The following is a 16,704-nucleotide window of genomic DNA, read 5'->3' on the forward strand; positions in this document are numbered from 1 at the left end:
CCCAAGCTTTTTACCACAACATAAAGACCCTTCATAAACAAGCATTGGAACAAAGATTCAGCATTATCTCTTGCAACTCTGCTTCCTTGTATGGTCCCAAAGTCTTGAACTATTCACAACTTCTTAGAATCATTATGATTTATAGGTTCATTCCAGTTTCTCTTTAATATCTTAACACAGAACATGAGATAATTTATAGATTCCAATTAAGATAATTTGGTATAATTAATGTAGTTAAATTAACATCATTTATAGACTTTGATAATCTTTCAGATAATATTCTATGCCAGTGGTTTTCAAACTTGAACCTGCCTCAGAATTACTTGAAAGGTTTGTTTAAACACAGATGGTTTTTAAACATCCCCATACTACTTAATTTAGTATATCTAAATTTAGTATATCTGTGATTAGGCCTGAGAATTTGCAGGTGGTGTTAGCACTAAGATTCCAGGAACCACAGTTAAAACAGAATAAGTGTCTCTGGTCTGGTTTCTGAATTTGAGTATGTTTTTATTATAGACAGACTCATGTTTCACATAATCGTTTGTTGTAGTGCAATTGTCTGTTGTTTGGGGTTTTTTTGTTTTTTTTTGTTTTTTGTTTTTTTTTTCCTGCTCTCTCTTAAGACAGCAGAAAAATGTGAAAGATATTTTGGGGCAAGAAATGTAAATTTTATTCTTCTATTTGGACCACCTAGCTAACAAAACAGAGAGGGTGCTCAACATTCTTTCTTATATGCCTTAACGAAGAACTTAATTTTGAAGACTGTCACCGTATTTATCTTTTAAAAGTTTGCTTTCATGCATTTAAAATAGTCAAGAGGCAAAGAGCCTGAGAACATATTAAGTGCAGCTATGGCTTCCTTACATATCTGGTGAGTAATAAAATGCCTCAGAGATAAAGATGAGAGCACAGAGAGTTATTTCATGATCCCATTAGCTACATATTTATAATGATGAAAGACATTATGAAGACATTTCCAAAAGATATTCTAAAAGCCAGTCTAAATGTCAGACAAAATTTTTAAAAATCTAGTGTTCAAGAGGTGAAGAAATGTTTAGAATAGAATTTAAGTTAATGTCACAATAGGTTTCAATAATGTTACAAAGTTCATTCCTAGTTTTGAAATGTCTGTAAAAATAAAATTTAAAAGAAAAAACAGTATGAATCAAATTTACATTTAACTGACGGATTTGAAAGGGACTGTGTATTTTACTTTATAAATCCATTTCATTGACAGTTTCTTGCAACATATGCCAATCATCTTTACTATAATATTTACTAATATCATTGTCCTAGCTTCAGACATATAGCTACAAGTCAGATAAAATATATGCAATAAGCAACTAAATGCCATTTGAATATAGGTAGAAATTGGAGTCTATAGAATAAGAAGACTGTGGAGAATCTGGTAGTTCAATTAGGCAATGTGAGTGGGAGAGGAATTAAAATTTTTTTGCCCAAACTAGGTGACAAAAATGGAAAGAAGTTATCAGTGAATTGTGTAAGGTTATGTATTGCAAAATGCTTTTAATTATAAACATCAGATTTCACTATCATTATTTAACATATAGATTAAATTACTAAGATGTGTAAAATCAATTGGAGAGCTCAGGCAATTCTAGAAAAAAAAAATCCTACATATGTGCCACATTCACCAAGAGACCCAGTCTCTCCCATCACCAACCTCAATTGTTGGACCCACGTCCATGCCACCTCTTTCATAATCAATAAATTGTTCAATCCGAATACCTGCTACTAATCAAGGAGCCATCCCAATAGCTGATAGTGTCCAAGACAGGACATCTCTTGAAAATATATGCCAAAAAAAATAGATGCCTGACAATTTTGCCAAAAGAATACCAAATTAATCTCGTGCACATTCATGTGGTGTGACCTGAACCCCATCTGCTGGCCTACAAGGGACTGTAGAAAAGGGAATTATTAGTATGTCCACTTCTTTGTACAGATCCAGTTTAGAAAGGATATGCAATGGATGTTTAGCAAACTTAACTAGAGCATCTGCAGCAACCTACATCTTAAGTACTCAGTATCCACACTTTAAATCAATATCAAAGTAACGTTATCTGCCTGATGCAGCTATTCCTCCTAAACACACACAGATGCATACAATGCCCCCCAACACAAGCACAATAATTCTATAAAGCGATGCCCCAATTTTCATAAATTGTCAGTGTATTTTCTAGTTAAATCCCAATCTCATCTTGAATTTCACAATTCAGTGGTGAAATGTTACAGTTAAACTGAAAGGAATCCAATCATAATATATTTTAGTGGAATCTATAGAGGGAACATGAACATTTAACCACGTATCAGTATGAAGAAGGAACTGTGGGACATCCTACTGTACTTATGGTGTACTAGTCATGAATTCATAGTTTACATTTAGACTATCTTATTCCAGTAGCCATACCACATCGACTTAGCATGTACATATCATATCAGATAGCGGAACCTTTCTAGCTGTGTCCTTTGGTGTTTCCACTTATGTCAGGATGAGTCTATTAACTTTTATTTTTGAAAATACAGAATATTTGGATGTGTCCCATGGAATCATGGGGATTCGGAATACTTCTCCCCGCCTCCATCAAAATGTGATAAAATTATATCCCCTTGATAAATAAAGTAAATTCTGCCATTTAACAAGATGTCCTCCTATTTTTTCCCTACTGGATTGGTGAAATGAATATTTGAACATGGTCAGGAAGAAGAGTTAAATTCTAGCTTTCTGAATTCACATTCTTTTTCTGGTAGAAACATTTTCCATTTGGTATCTGCTCTTCTATAAGACTAGATGCTCCTTCGTGATAGGGTAAATGATAAGACGTGTGAATCTCATCAGCACATTGATGGATCAGCACATTGATGGATCAGCACATCACCTCAGTAATATAGTGAATGATGGAAAATCAGGCATCCAGGGTTAGATATTCACTGATAGGGTAGTTGGCAGGAGCCGTATAGAAAGAAAACACAAGTAAATAATCAGAATTAACTATATATTCAGCATATAAAATTGCTGGAGTTAGTTTAATACATGTGACTTGTCCTCTTAGTTATTATGTCTGTTATTTTATCACTGGACAGAGAAAGCCATATCTCTGGGAACATTTGGAGACTGCTACTGATACTTATTTAAGGTAAATGCTACTAAACTAAGTAATACTTTACAATATGGTGGTGTTGCGGGCTAAATGTTTGTGTTTTCCCAAAATTTTTATGTTGAAGTCCCAACCCCCAATGTATAAATTTTCAAAGATAGGACCAGCGAGGAAGTGATAAAGGTTAAATGAGATCATAAGAATGGGGCCCTAATCTGATGGAGCTGGTACACTTACAGGAAAAGGGGGAGACATCAGATAACTCTTCGCCAGGTAAGGACACAGCAGGAAGGCAGCCATGGGCAAGCCAGGAAGAGAGCCATTACTGGAAACCTAATTAAACAACATCTTGATTTTGGACTTTCCAGTCTCCAGAACTATGAGAAGTAAATTTCTGTTGTTTAAGCAATCCAGTCTGTAGTATTTTGTTGTGGTAGCCGGAGTAACTAGTACAGGCATATAATCTTTAAAACTTCTTTGTTGGAATCCAGGGACTTTTTGTTTGTTTTTTAATTTATGGCTAACAGGTTAAATAATCTAATAAACAGCCTTGTTGGCCACTTGACCAGTATGGCACACAATATCTTGCTATAAATTTTGCCAGAGCTCTCTGGAAACCAAGTCCATTGCAAAAATATATGTTCTTCCTACTCTGGAGACAAAGAGAATCCTGTGAAATAAGATGGTGCTCTAAAGAGCTGTGCCTGGAACTGACTCAGGTCCCTCATGTTGTGTTCTTTCTCCTGCTAAACGACATCATTTGCTTTTATTGAAAGCCTTTCATGAGTATGCTTCTTGCAGTCTTTGAGTTATTTGAGACTTCTGAGTCTGTCAAGCTGTTAAAGGTAAGCAAATGTAGAGAGTAAGCTGTAATCTGTATTGCTGACATATTAACATAGCCTGTGATGTTAAGATTAGTCTTGATTGAGTGCATGTGTAACTATTGGAAAGAATAGTCGTAACTGGAAAAGAAAGAGACCAACAGCCACACCTTTTACAGTGAATTTTTATGAACCAATTCCAGGTGTCCATAGACATCCCTTGAAATGACTGCTTTGTCAAGAATCTCTCATGCTTGCTCTTTTCGTGTCCTAAACAGGTAAGTAAGCCCTTAGCTTTAATCTTGATTTACTATAGAGCCATGCCAATGGTCATCTGTCTTACTGGTAAATTGACTAATCAAGAGTACTATTTAAATTGTGCCTAGTGGGGAGATTTCCCTCTTCTGCTTTTCTTCAATACCATTCATGAGCACAGCTATAATATTCTAATTGTCCCTTTCTCCTCTGTAATTTTGTTACTGGAGTCTTATACTGAAATTGCAGAATCAGCTTTTTGATAATCTAGAGATGATCTTTTAATATCTAGAGATCTAGAGATACTTTAAATAAGCATTGGATTCATGAGGTTATCCAGGTCAAGTGATAGAACTGTTCTACTGCTGGCTGGACCTGCTTTGAGATCATTGCTTTGGTATGAATGCCATATGCTCAAATGTGAAATATTTTAATTCTAAAATATGATCCATTAGCTTTCTTATTGGTAGGAATGTAAATTACAGATTTTTGTTTTTTATCTTCAAAGGGGGCATTCTAAAATTTGCCAATCTGTTTCACTCCAGAAAAGTCATTGAATGTCAGATGCTAAATTTGTATAGGATTGATTGATTCAACAGTCTCTGGTACATATTCATCTAAACATAGCAACCAGGTAGCTTCTACATCTGCTGTCTACATTCATAGCTATATAATATCAACAATGTAGTCAAGGTTTATATGAGATAGCGAGCCAGTCAATATCCCTGCAGATTAATTTAGGGAACAGAGCCTGAGGCACCTAACAGATGGAAGACTGAGATAATGAACAGCAAGGAGGCAGATTTAAACCAAACCATACCAGTATTATATTGAATGTAAATGTTTTAATCCAGAGGCCAGCACATTTTTTTCTGTAAAAGTCCAGATAGTGAATACTTTATGCTTGTGGGCCATATGGTCTCTGTCTCAACTACCTTACACTGTCCCTGTAGTGTAAAAGCAGCCATAGAAAATATATAAAACGATGGTCATGGATGTATTCCAATATAGCTTTATTTACAAAAATAAGCAGCTGAAGAGATTTGGCCCCAAGGCTTAATGACTTCTGCCTAAGTATCCCAAGGACAAGTAAAGGACAGATGTTATCAAAACTGATTGAAAGAAAAACTACATAGAGTTTGAAAAATATTTTACATTTAAAAACACAACATTTCAAAATAATAGAATAGGAAAAAACGCCATGAAAAATAGAAGCAAAATAAAGCTCACACTCTTATATTAAGATCAGACAATGGCGATTTAAGGGAAGGAATATTAAGAGAGCGGAAGAGAGCCATTTCAAAAACATTAAGTATCAAGGGAAAAAAAATGTACCTTTATATGTAACTAATAGCATAACTAACTTACAGACAGTAAATTAAGTTATTGTGGTATTAGGTATCAATTAATGAGTTGGTAAAATGAATTCAATATACGGTCAAGAAACATAACTGATCATAAACAGCTACCTGATTGATAATAGAGAAGAAACTCTATTGCAATTTGGTGGGCAAGAGATTTATTTTTAATAAATAGTGCTGCACCAATTAGATACCTAGACTCAAAAGTAAATGAGTAAGCTGTAAACCCTACTCCACACCACAGACAAAATTTAATTTGAAAGGGATCATAGACCTAAACATGAAAGCTAAATGTAAAATAAGAAAAGAAATCACCCTCCTTGAAATAATAATAATTGTATTGGTTTAGCCATGAAGAAGATATTTTCTAAAAAAGATAAAATGCTCTAATTATCCAGGCATAGTGGCACATGCCTGTAGTCCCAGCTACTCGGGAGACCGAGGCAGGAGAGTCTCTTGAACACAGGAGGCGGAGGTTGCAGTGAGCCAAGATCGTGCCATTGCACTCCAACCGGGGCAACAAGAGTGAAACTCCATCTCAAAAAAAAATGCCCCAAAGTAAAAGATGGATAAAATTAATACCGTTAAAATTAAAAATTATTTTTTATCTGCAAGCTACATTAAAAGAATGAAAAGGGAAATCACAGAGCCAAAGAAACATACGCAATTTATGTAACTGGCAAAGGCTTATATACAGAATATATAAAATATAGCTACACATGAATGAGAAAAGACTATAATTTAATAATGGGCAAAATTCTTGAATGGACACTTTACAAAGAGGATAATTTAATTGCATGCAAATGTTGACAGCAAGTCCTTCATATCACTGTTCATAAGCTAAATTCAAACTAAACACACAATGAGATACTAACACAATCATATTGGCAAGAATTTAAATAAGACTGATAATATCAAGTGTTGTTGAAGGGATAAAGCAGTAGGAATTCTCTTACATTGCTGGTGGAAGTAAAAATTGGTATAACCCCCTGTAACAAAATATGCATGCTCTGTGACTCTCCTTTGATCCACTAAGGATCAATGTGGCCTGGAATTGTTATGAGCCCTGGAGAAGGTGCTTGTTCTATCTGGAGGAAAATAGCACCATCACATTCTCTGTGAACCATGTACCCTACAAATCCTTGCTTCCTTGTTTTATCTCTCGATTGCTTTCAAACTAACTCATATGGCGTTTTTATTCACTTCTGGCAGTGCACATGCTTTGTATTTTAAGTCTTTGTGATGTGTAAGAGAATTGGACTTAACAGAGAATCTGGCACATAAGCCCACTCTCAAGGGGAGGGGGGTACCTCTAGGGTATCAGGAGGTGGGATCACTGGGGCATTGTTCCAAGAGAAATAAAAGAGAAAAAGCCGCCATTTCTCCAAACATGCAGAAGTTTATGTATACTGGCCAACAAACAGAAGAAAACAACAGAATGAGATCATCTAATAAATATTGCAAAAATATTTGATACATTTTATCTCTATAAACCCTCTAGGCTTACTCTGATGGGCATCTGAGAGTAGTGATTTTATATTTGTCAAATAAATGGAAAAACTACTGTAAGATACTGAAACACATTGCTAGTTGGTTGCCCAGGCACACTGTATTGAACAGAAGGAGATACAGCTACATGGACTGAGTAAGAAGAGAGGACAGCCTGGGTTCAGCTGACATTTGGGCCATCTCACTTCTCATCTCAACTCCTTTGTGATTCTTTGGCATCATAACATTGTACCCATAAGCTTCCTGCCCCGCCATGCTAAATGATACTTCCAGGACTGGCAGTGAACTTTGGCAGGTCTATACGCAAAAGAGACATACTGTGGGTTAATTCTTAATTGTCGCATGTTTGTCTTGAGAGATGTTTCAGACAATTTTATTTCCACACACCCTCCTGGGTTTTTTCTCATCCCCATCCCACCCAAGCACCCATGTTTCCTTTAGCCAACCCACCCTGCTCTGTGCTTCCATCTGGGTGTAGAGGAATTTCCCCTTAGCAAACCATATACTGAGTTTTCTGTCTCCCTCTTTGGGTAATTGAGGACTGGCTAATCCATGCACTGAAGTCTGAGTCTAACTTTCCGAAAAGACCAAGTCTATAAGTAACTGGTCCAGATGCCCGCTGTTTGTGAATCATAAGCTCTGGTACTTCAGTCCAAACACTCTGCAGCACATGTGGGGTGCCTAAGCATTTTGAGTGTCCTACAAACAGCCTGGTATTTGGCAAACATCCAAAGCTCTAGCCATGAATAAGCTTAATTGGGATGAAGATTGTAAGAAATGAGTAGAAAACAGCAGAATTTCCAGTTTTGTTTGATACAAGTTTGCTGGCATTTTCCTTGACTGAGATGAGAAAAATATACATAGATCTGTGTGTATACATATATATGTATGAATATATTTTGAATGAGGTTATTTAAATAAAGTCTTGGTCTATTGTGTACATCAAGTTAGACTTTAGATTTAAGATGTGTTATCACGCTAAGAAGTATCAAGAATACCAGAGGAGCAATACTATAATAGATACACAACTAAGATGCAATCAGATTTTATAGTCAACTGATATATTCAATTATGTAGCACAAAATGGATTCATATTATTTGGTCCAACACTGTATGATAGAGAGAAAGTAATTACATAGAGATTGTGGGTATATTATTATAGATAGAAAGTAAGTTCAGACCATGAAAAGAAGGGTACCGATGATGGAACGGGAAGAACTCAGATGTGATATTTCATATTGTGAGAGCTCACAATGTTTCTGAAGAGCCCTGTATTATTATGGCCAGTAAATAAAACACTGAGACATATTTGTACTCAACACATCTGCACATCTGCTTTTGATCTGAGCAACATTTCTCAGACGCTTGGAGTAGAACAAAATTCACCAGTGAGATGACGGTCCCAAGAAGCCATTTAATGTAAGTCAAGCATCTAAACTCTGACGTGTATGACTGCAATTAATATCGGAAATGCATGTCAAGGTTATACAGCTCTGCTGCTTTTGCAGCAGAAATATCTTATTCTTCTTAGAGACCTCAAGCCTTCCTCTTCTAGGTTGCATGGACATCTTTCATCTGGCGCTGTGGGTTCTCATTAAGACGTGCAGGACATAGAGTAGTCCACTATACCTGTCTTGGTGTCAGCCTTTAAAAAAGACCTTAAACACTCATGCACAGACACACATGCATGTAGAGAAGGGAATCCAGAATTATATTTAAAAAAACCTCAAAGGCATTAAATATGAGAAGGGAAGAGAAAAATAGTCTTATTTTTTATTGCGACAAGAATGGTTCAAGGTGTTTGAGTGCTGTCATCTAACATAAAAATTTGGAACATGAATTAGCCATATTTTATTTGCTACATATATAGTTTAGGTCCAATTATTAGAAGGAGCAGAAGGAAAGACTTAGCTCAAACATGTATTTTATTAAAAGAGCTATTCGCAGATAGAATGGCGAGCTTTGGAGCATAGAGTTCTTGATCAGTGAAGCGTGTTGGCTCTGTCTTGCCACTTGCAGCTAGAGTGCCCAGGCTGGGCCATCCCAGGGGAGTCACAACTGTCCCCACGTTCCATGGCTGATCTGCTTTGCAGATGAAAGAAAATTAAGGCATGGAGTTATTTAGGAAAGAAAAACTCAGAAAATGAACTTTTATAAAGTTTAATGTTTAGAAATACACGGGCTAAAATCCATTGCCCATAGAAATTCCTCTACTACTCCTTCTCTCTGCACATTGTTTGCCAAATCTTCCTCATAAAGAGATTATGTTTGCTGCCTTTTTCATCCGTGGGAGGCTGGATTCATTTCCATGTGCTCATAGTCTGGGGGGTGGGGAGGTGAAAGGTGTCCAAGGAAATGTCAAAGTGATTTTTTTTTTCCATTAAAGATGGCTGCTTCTACTCAGGTGCCAGTTAAAGCTTGGGTCTGCACTACATCTGCCATTACACGTCTATAATGTAACATCTAAACTATTTTTAAAAATTGACTTTGTTTCTAGCATGGCAACGTTTTCTCTCTCAATATCTTATTTTTATTCAGCTTCTGGTTAACATATAATAACTCAATTTTATTCATTAGATCCTGAGCCGGTGTCTAATGTGAGGTACAAACAGAAGTCAGAGAATGTCTAGGTAGTAATGTAAGAGAGGAAATTAACTAATTAGATAAATGGACTCTAATTTCCCTTTCAAACCTGGATTATCTGAAGCCCAGTGGCCCAGTACATCATTTGTCCTCAGCTTCACCTTGAAAGTAGTGAAGTTGGGTCCTACCTTTTTTTTTCTAGTTATATTTCAATTTTTTGGTCTCTTTTGCTCTCAATATTTTCACCTGTGCAAGTAGACGTAGATTTGGTAAGAGCAAGTATTGCTAACACAATTTGACATTTTAGTTAAACAATGTTATGCATGTAACATTATGTTAGGATTAAAAGAAAACATTCACTCTTAGAGAAAAAGTAGGTAGTAAAAATTATATGGCCAAATATATCGAAAGGTCAAATAATGTAGGGTGACATTCAAAACTAATACATTAAGGATATCATTTAAGAAAATTTAGTCTTTTTGCAAATATTTTGTCTGAAATGCTATAAAAGTCATAGAGCAATATATTTGGAAATTTTGAAAAACGATTGTTTAATATTTGCTAGTATTTTGGTGATTCTATCTTTACTGCTCTCTCTTATCACATAGTCACTCATTCACTCCCAAAATGTCACTCTGACAACAATATTGCTTTTTCAGACATAATAACCTACGTTCTATCTGAAAAACATGGCGACCTCTTTCACATTCTGATGCAGCTCAGTCCCTTTGCAGTATTTACGACTATTTACCATTATCTTCTTCTTAAAGTTTGTTTTTTTTCCTCTAGCTTTTGTGATTCTATCTGGTTACACTTTATGTCTGATCAATCGCTTTACAGCAATTTTTTTTTTTTATATAACCTTCAAATCCAGTGTCTGCCAACACCATATTTTATAGCATTTTGTAAGCCTGTATCTTACCTGTTATCAGATGTTCTTGATTTGCCTGAGATGTATGTTCTTTGCTTTTTACTACTCTATCCACCCAAAATGTCTTATTTGCTAGTCAAATTTATTTATTATTATGATTATTTTTGAGATGGAGTCTCACTCTGTCACCCAAGCTGGAGTGCAGTGGCGCTATCTTCATTCACTGCCTCCTGGATTCAAGCGATTCTCGTGCCTCAGCCTCCTGAGTAGCTGGGATTACAGGGGCACACCACCATGCCCAGCTAATTTTTTTTATCTTTTGTGGAGATGGGGTTTCACCATGTTGCCTAGGCTGGTCTTGAACTCTTGGCCTCAGGTGATGCACCCCCCCCCTCGGCCTCCCAAAGTGCTGGGATTACAGGCATGAGCCAATGTGCAAGCTCACGATCTTTCACAGTCTGCAATTCCCACAAAGAACAATGACCCTGATTCATTCAGTCATTCAGTTTACTCAAGAGACCCATCAAGGGCTTAAGATTCAGAAGTCCCTGATTTAAATTCCAGCCACTTCATTCATACATGTGTTTGGATTTTAACTACTCGATCAGTCCCTGGCAGGTTTGGTCTCCTAATATGTAACAGAATTAATAATTATTACACTATAAGATATTTATAAGAACTAAAAAATATAATATATGCAAGTGCAAAGCAAAGAACAGTTTCTCAGACTTAGTAGAAGCCTCTGGATGCCCTTTATTATGTATATATAAAGGAGATTACCTGAAGAGATGACTACAACTGCTATTATTATTATTATTGGTTTTTTGTTCCATTTAGTTCATCTTAATAATAGTTTAATGAGTGCATTCCCTAAGGAGAAAATATAATTTAACAATTTAATCTTCAGTTAGGCTATTATTTCAATGTAGGGTTAACTCCAAAATAACAATATTTGTGAAGACATTTACATGCCAAGCAGGATTAATTACTCCATGACTCCAATTGTATATTATCTGACCTTTACCCAGATGTTGATTCTGTTCTATAATTTGTGGTTTAGATGATGACTCACACGTGAAATTTGTAACAAAGACCACACAGTAAATTTTGTCCATAATCAGATCTTCTCTACCCAACATGAATTTTCACCTTTGTGGAAGCTTTTCAAACTCTATCTCATATTGGCAACTTAATTAATCCCAACATTAAAAAAAAAAATTACCTAGATATACAGAAGGGTAATGTATGTGTTTTATTTGTTTACTTTGGAATTTGAGACATTTTATAATTCACATGAAGCTTAATTAAGTTGTTAAAAGTGGAGATGCTTCTACCATTGCTGACTTCCAAGTTACCTGGAGAACATTTGAGTATCTTTGTTCCTTTCTCAATGGCCACCAGCCATGTTACACAACAGAAATGTCTGAATAGGAGTTAAAATATAGATATCTACCTTTAATCTCCAATGTTGGAGGTGAGGTAAAGGGAAAGATAAAATACTAGACAGCCAATGATTCTTACAGGGACTCAGGTGAGAAACATGGTCCTAGAAGGTTTGCGTGGGAAGGATAGAAGAAACACAGACTATTAGGCAAAACCTAGGAAGAAAATAGGCTCTGACTAGAATAAAATGAGGAAAGAGAATCTTGCCCTTCACTAGCTATTCACAAATCTCCTAACCCTCAGCCCAGCCATGCCTAATTCTATTGCAATAATAGCCCCTTGCAATAATCTCTGTATTTTTTGAAGATTATCCATCTTTTCTATTACCTTTCAGTGCCTCTACAGAGAAATCCAACTCTCTCTTATGTTGTGCTTCCATCAGTAGTCATAAAATTATGTTTAAGATTTGTTATCAAAGCCTTAAAGCTATTTGAGGGAATCTCAACAATTTGAATAATATTCTTAATGACTAAAATAAAAAATTCCAAAGCCCTATTTACAAGCCAACACCTGCTCTCTATAGTATTTCTATACAGTAAAAGTCAGTAAATTCAAAAGATAGGCACAATAAACTTGATAAGAGATAAATCTTAGTCTCTGGATGAATCTTTGACTTAAACTTTAACAGCATTCTTATTAATTGATGATATTAAATGTTTTGTAAGGTTAAATGATTTTAATCCGGATATCATTGTGTTGCTTTCTTTGCTTTCTCTATGTCTGCTACACGGAAATATCTGATCTGCTGTAATTCACCTTGGAATAATGCCACTGCGACCTGCTGGTAATGGCTGGTTGCACAACAGTTGATCCAGAAGGACCTTGGCCAGGATGATTTGGCAGTGGAGTTAAAAGGAGTGCCACAAATCCTGTTGCAGAAGTGATATCAGATTTGGAATAAAATATTCACCCCAACAAATGTTTCTCAGATGATGTATCATCTTATTGTATCAGACTAATCTCTGTTGTATCAGACTCATTGTATCAACACAATTGTAGAATCATTCTCAACATTCATTTCAGGCAAACTAATTCTTAGAGTGTCCCTAGAGTTAACAAAAATTGTAAAGCAATGGAAGCCAATCAAGTCACAATAAAGAAGCCCATTCCGATCCGTTTGTTTATATATTACAGAGAATAGCATCCTTAGAATCAGTTTTCATTTGTGTATAGCAATGCAATCTAAGAATCGATACAAATTGTTGCACATACATGCAAATATAAACTTAATTCCTGTTGGTAATTTTAAATATTGAAATGGTAGCCTTGTATACTATTTTTTAGGCGTGGTCTTGTGGGTTTTGATGTTGGTGGTGTTTTCTTATTTGAATGCAGATTTCTTGTGGTTATATTCCCCAATTTATTCTTTTTTTCTCACAATAAGAAGTGGAGTTTTGTGGTGAGTATAATTTTTTAACTATTAATACAAGTCTATATAAAATAACTGGAAGAGCACATGAATAAGTGACTAAGGAATAATCAAGTATGGTAGATACATTATTTTCTCTAGTAGTATTTCAAAATCAAGTGTTTTCTGAAAGTTGTTTTTGTGTTTTGAATAAAATAATAACCTTTGAGCTCTATTTCTCTGCTCTGAAGCTTGTAAGAGCTATTTACTTAGTGACTGAGTTTTTCCCTACATAGGCATAAAAATCTCATTATTTCTATTAAAAAGGACCATAGTACAGGTAATATAATGTCATGACTCAAGAAATCTGGCATTTCATTTCTCAGTGTATTCCAAAAAAGATAGCTAGTTGGATAAGTGACGGACAGATGGATACATAGATACAAAGATAAATAGATAAGTAGATTGAATAAAACAAAGAAACATTTTAAAAGTTTATTTGAAAAAACAGAATTTCATGAATTGGTAAACACCAACCAAAAGGGGTTTTGGATTCTGCTGAGGAAGCTCGTTGGACAGGCTTTTATAAAGTGAGTGTTTTTGATTAGTTGAGCTTAAGTTTAGTTTTTCTATAATACAAATATTTACAAGAAACAGCTTGTAAATATTTGTAACTTATAACTAAAGTGAGTGTCATTTATGTTTGCAGTTCAAGTAAGATTAAGGTTAATTTCAAGACCTAATTGGCTTTGTGTGCTCAAGGATTTTTCAGGCCTGGTCTGCATTTCAATTTACCTTGAGAGAAAGATAGAGACAGAGAAAGAAAGAGATAGAGAGAGAATATGTGCATACGTAATATACATGAATATTATATAAATCTGTGTAATATAGGAGAGAGGTCAGCAAATTTATTCTACAAAGTTAAAGAAAGTAAACATTTAGGCTTTGCATACCAAATGGTCTTTGTCATCTCTACTCAACCCTGCCAAAGTAGCACAAAAGCAGCCAGGGACAATATGTAAATGAATGTACATTGCCAACCTGTAATGTAGAGTATAGGTTTCACATATAAAATGTAATGGACCTTTAATTATGTAAATGTGATAAATATATATCACTTAAATCATATTATAGTTGAATGTGCATGCATTTTACTAAAATAATATAATAATGTTATACATATGAATACCAATATGAGTTGGTATTTTCAGTCAAGCAAATTTAAATATTGCAGTGATTCATCAGATTTTATTTGTTTTTCACTTCTAAAAGTCTGTGTTACTTATTCATATATAACACTATGTGGTTAATATTAGTGGATATGTAGGATATCTTTCTCTTATTCTAGCAGTGCACAGTCCTGCTAAAGATGAATTCAGTTTACATTGTTTAAACACTACACATCTGAATCTTCAAAACTAAAATTCTGTGAAAACAGGGACTTCAATTTTCTTTTGACACCACAATAGAAACAATGAAATGATGACTTCATGCATAGAGTTGAATAAATTTACCTAGTAGAACAGTTTTCTTCTCTAACCAAGCTTCAGTTGGTTAACACCTCAGATCCTGCAACCTTGGATTGGCTGGTCTGCAATGGCATTTTGGGTTGTTTTGTTTATTTATTTATTTTTCTGTTTTTCTTTTGTGTAAGATAAAGCACTGCACCATACACAGATATAAACGTAATATCCTATAAAATTTCTACCAGCTTTAGTAGCTGGGAGGAATTATTGCCTCTATGTTCAAAACAAGGATGAGCACAGAGGCAATGAAAAACAAACCCGAATTAGGTGTGTTAGAGCTTTTAATCAGGTTTAACGAGAGGTCATAATTTATCCAATTATGATGGTTTGTATTTTATTTGCTTGCTGAAATATTTAAAATTCTTAGACTCTGATAGGAACAGTAGACACTGGGGACTGCTTTAGAGGGGAGGGTAGGAAGAGGGCATGGGTTGGAAGGCTATATATGGGGTACTATTCTCATTATCTGGGTAAGCATTGTACCTCAAGCCTCAACAAAATACAATTTACGGCCAGGCGCAGGGGCTCACGCCTGTAATCCCAGCACTTTGGGAGGCCGAGGCGGGAGGATCACCTGAGATCAGGAGTTGGAGACCAGCCTGGCCAACATGGTGAAACTCCATCTCTACTAAAAATATAAAACTTAGCTGGGCGTGGTGGTGTGCACCTGTAATTGCAACTACTCAGAAGGCTAAGGCAAGAGAATCGCTTGAGCCTAGGAGGCAGAGCTTGCAGTGATCAGAGATTACAATGCACCATTGCACTCCAGCCTGGGGGGCAAGAGTGAGACTTTGTCTCAAAAAAAAAAAAAAATTTACTCATGTAACAAACTTGCATCTAAACCCTGGAATCTAAAATAAAAATAGAAAAAAGGGGGACATTAACAAATAAAATATGTTTAAATGTTTGAATTTGCCTATATAACTTCTGTTTATAAATATTAATGTGTTAATAAATTATATTTTAGTGGTATAAACAGTCTGTTAGTGGAAGTCTTGGTTGTATAACATTTAAATAAGGTTATTTTAGTGAAGTCCAAAGATAAGTAAATTTTAAAATGTCCAAATTTTTTTCATTCTAATGAGCTGTCTGGAATCTGTCGACATTCTGAACTGTAAATGTACGTAGAAGTTCAATACTGAAAAAAGAGCTTAAAACATAAATCTATAACCTATAAAATGTATGGAAGAGAAAACCTCCCTTTAAAAAAAAATGAGTGATTCTCTCTGATCATTAATGATATGGCAGCATTGCCAATGCAAGAATTATATTTTCTGTTTTGTAGTTAATTTAACTGTTTTAACATTTGGAAATTACTGTGGTATTTAATATAAATATAATGTTCAAAACACTTTTTAAAAGTTTCAAAAATAAGAATTATAATCTACAATTCACCTGAACACTTTTTACTTTGGTGGCAATGATGAGTTTCCTTGTGTTAACTTATGAAAGAAAAAGTAGGTTTTATTGGAACTTTCTCGATATTCTCTTCTTGACTACTAATTTTTTTTCACTTATTTATTTATTAATGTTTTTAATTTGCTTTAGTTTTAGGGTACGTGTGCACAACGTGCAGGTTTGTTACATACGTATACATGTGCCATGTTGGTTTGCTGCACCCGTGAACTCGTCATTTACATTAGGTATTTCTCTTAATGCTATCCCTCCCTCAGCCCCCAACCCCACGAAAGGTCCCGGTGTTTATTTTTTTTAATTAATTATTTATTTATTTATTTATTTTTGTATGTGCGTCTAAAAGTCAGCTACTAGAAAGGGTCAAGTGCTTTTTGACAAATTAAGAATATAGGAAGGTATTGAAACTTAATCCTATAAAAAATGATGCAGTGGCCAGGCGCGGTGGCTCA

Source organism: Mandrillus leucophaeus, unplaced genomic scaffold (assembly GCF_000951045.1).
Source record: "Mandrillus leucophaeus isolate KB7577 unplaced genomic scaffold, Mleu.le_1.0 Scaffold33, whole genome shotgun sequence".
NCBI lineage: Eukaryota > Metazoa > Chordata > Mammalia > Primates > Cercopithecidae > Mandrillus > Mandrillus leucophaeus.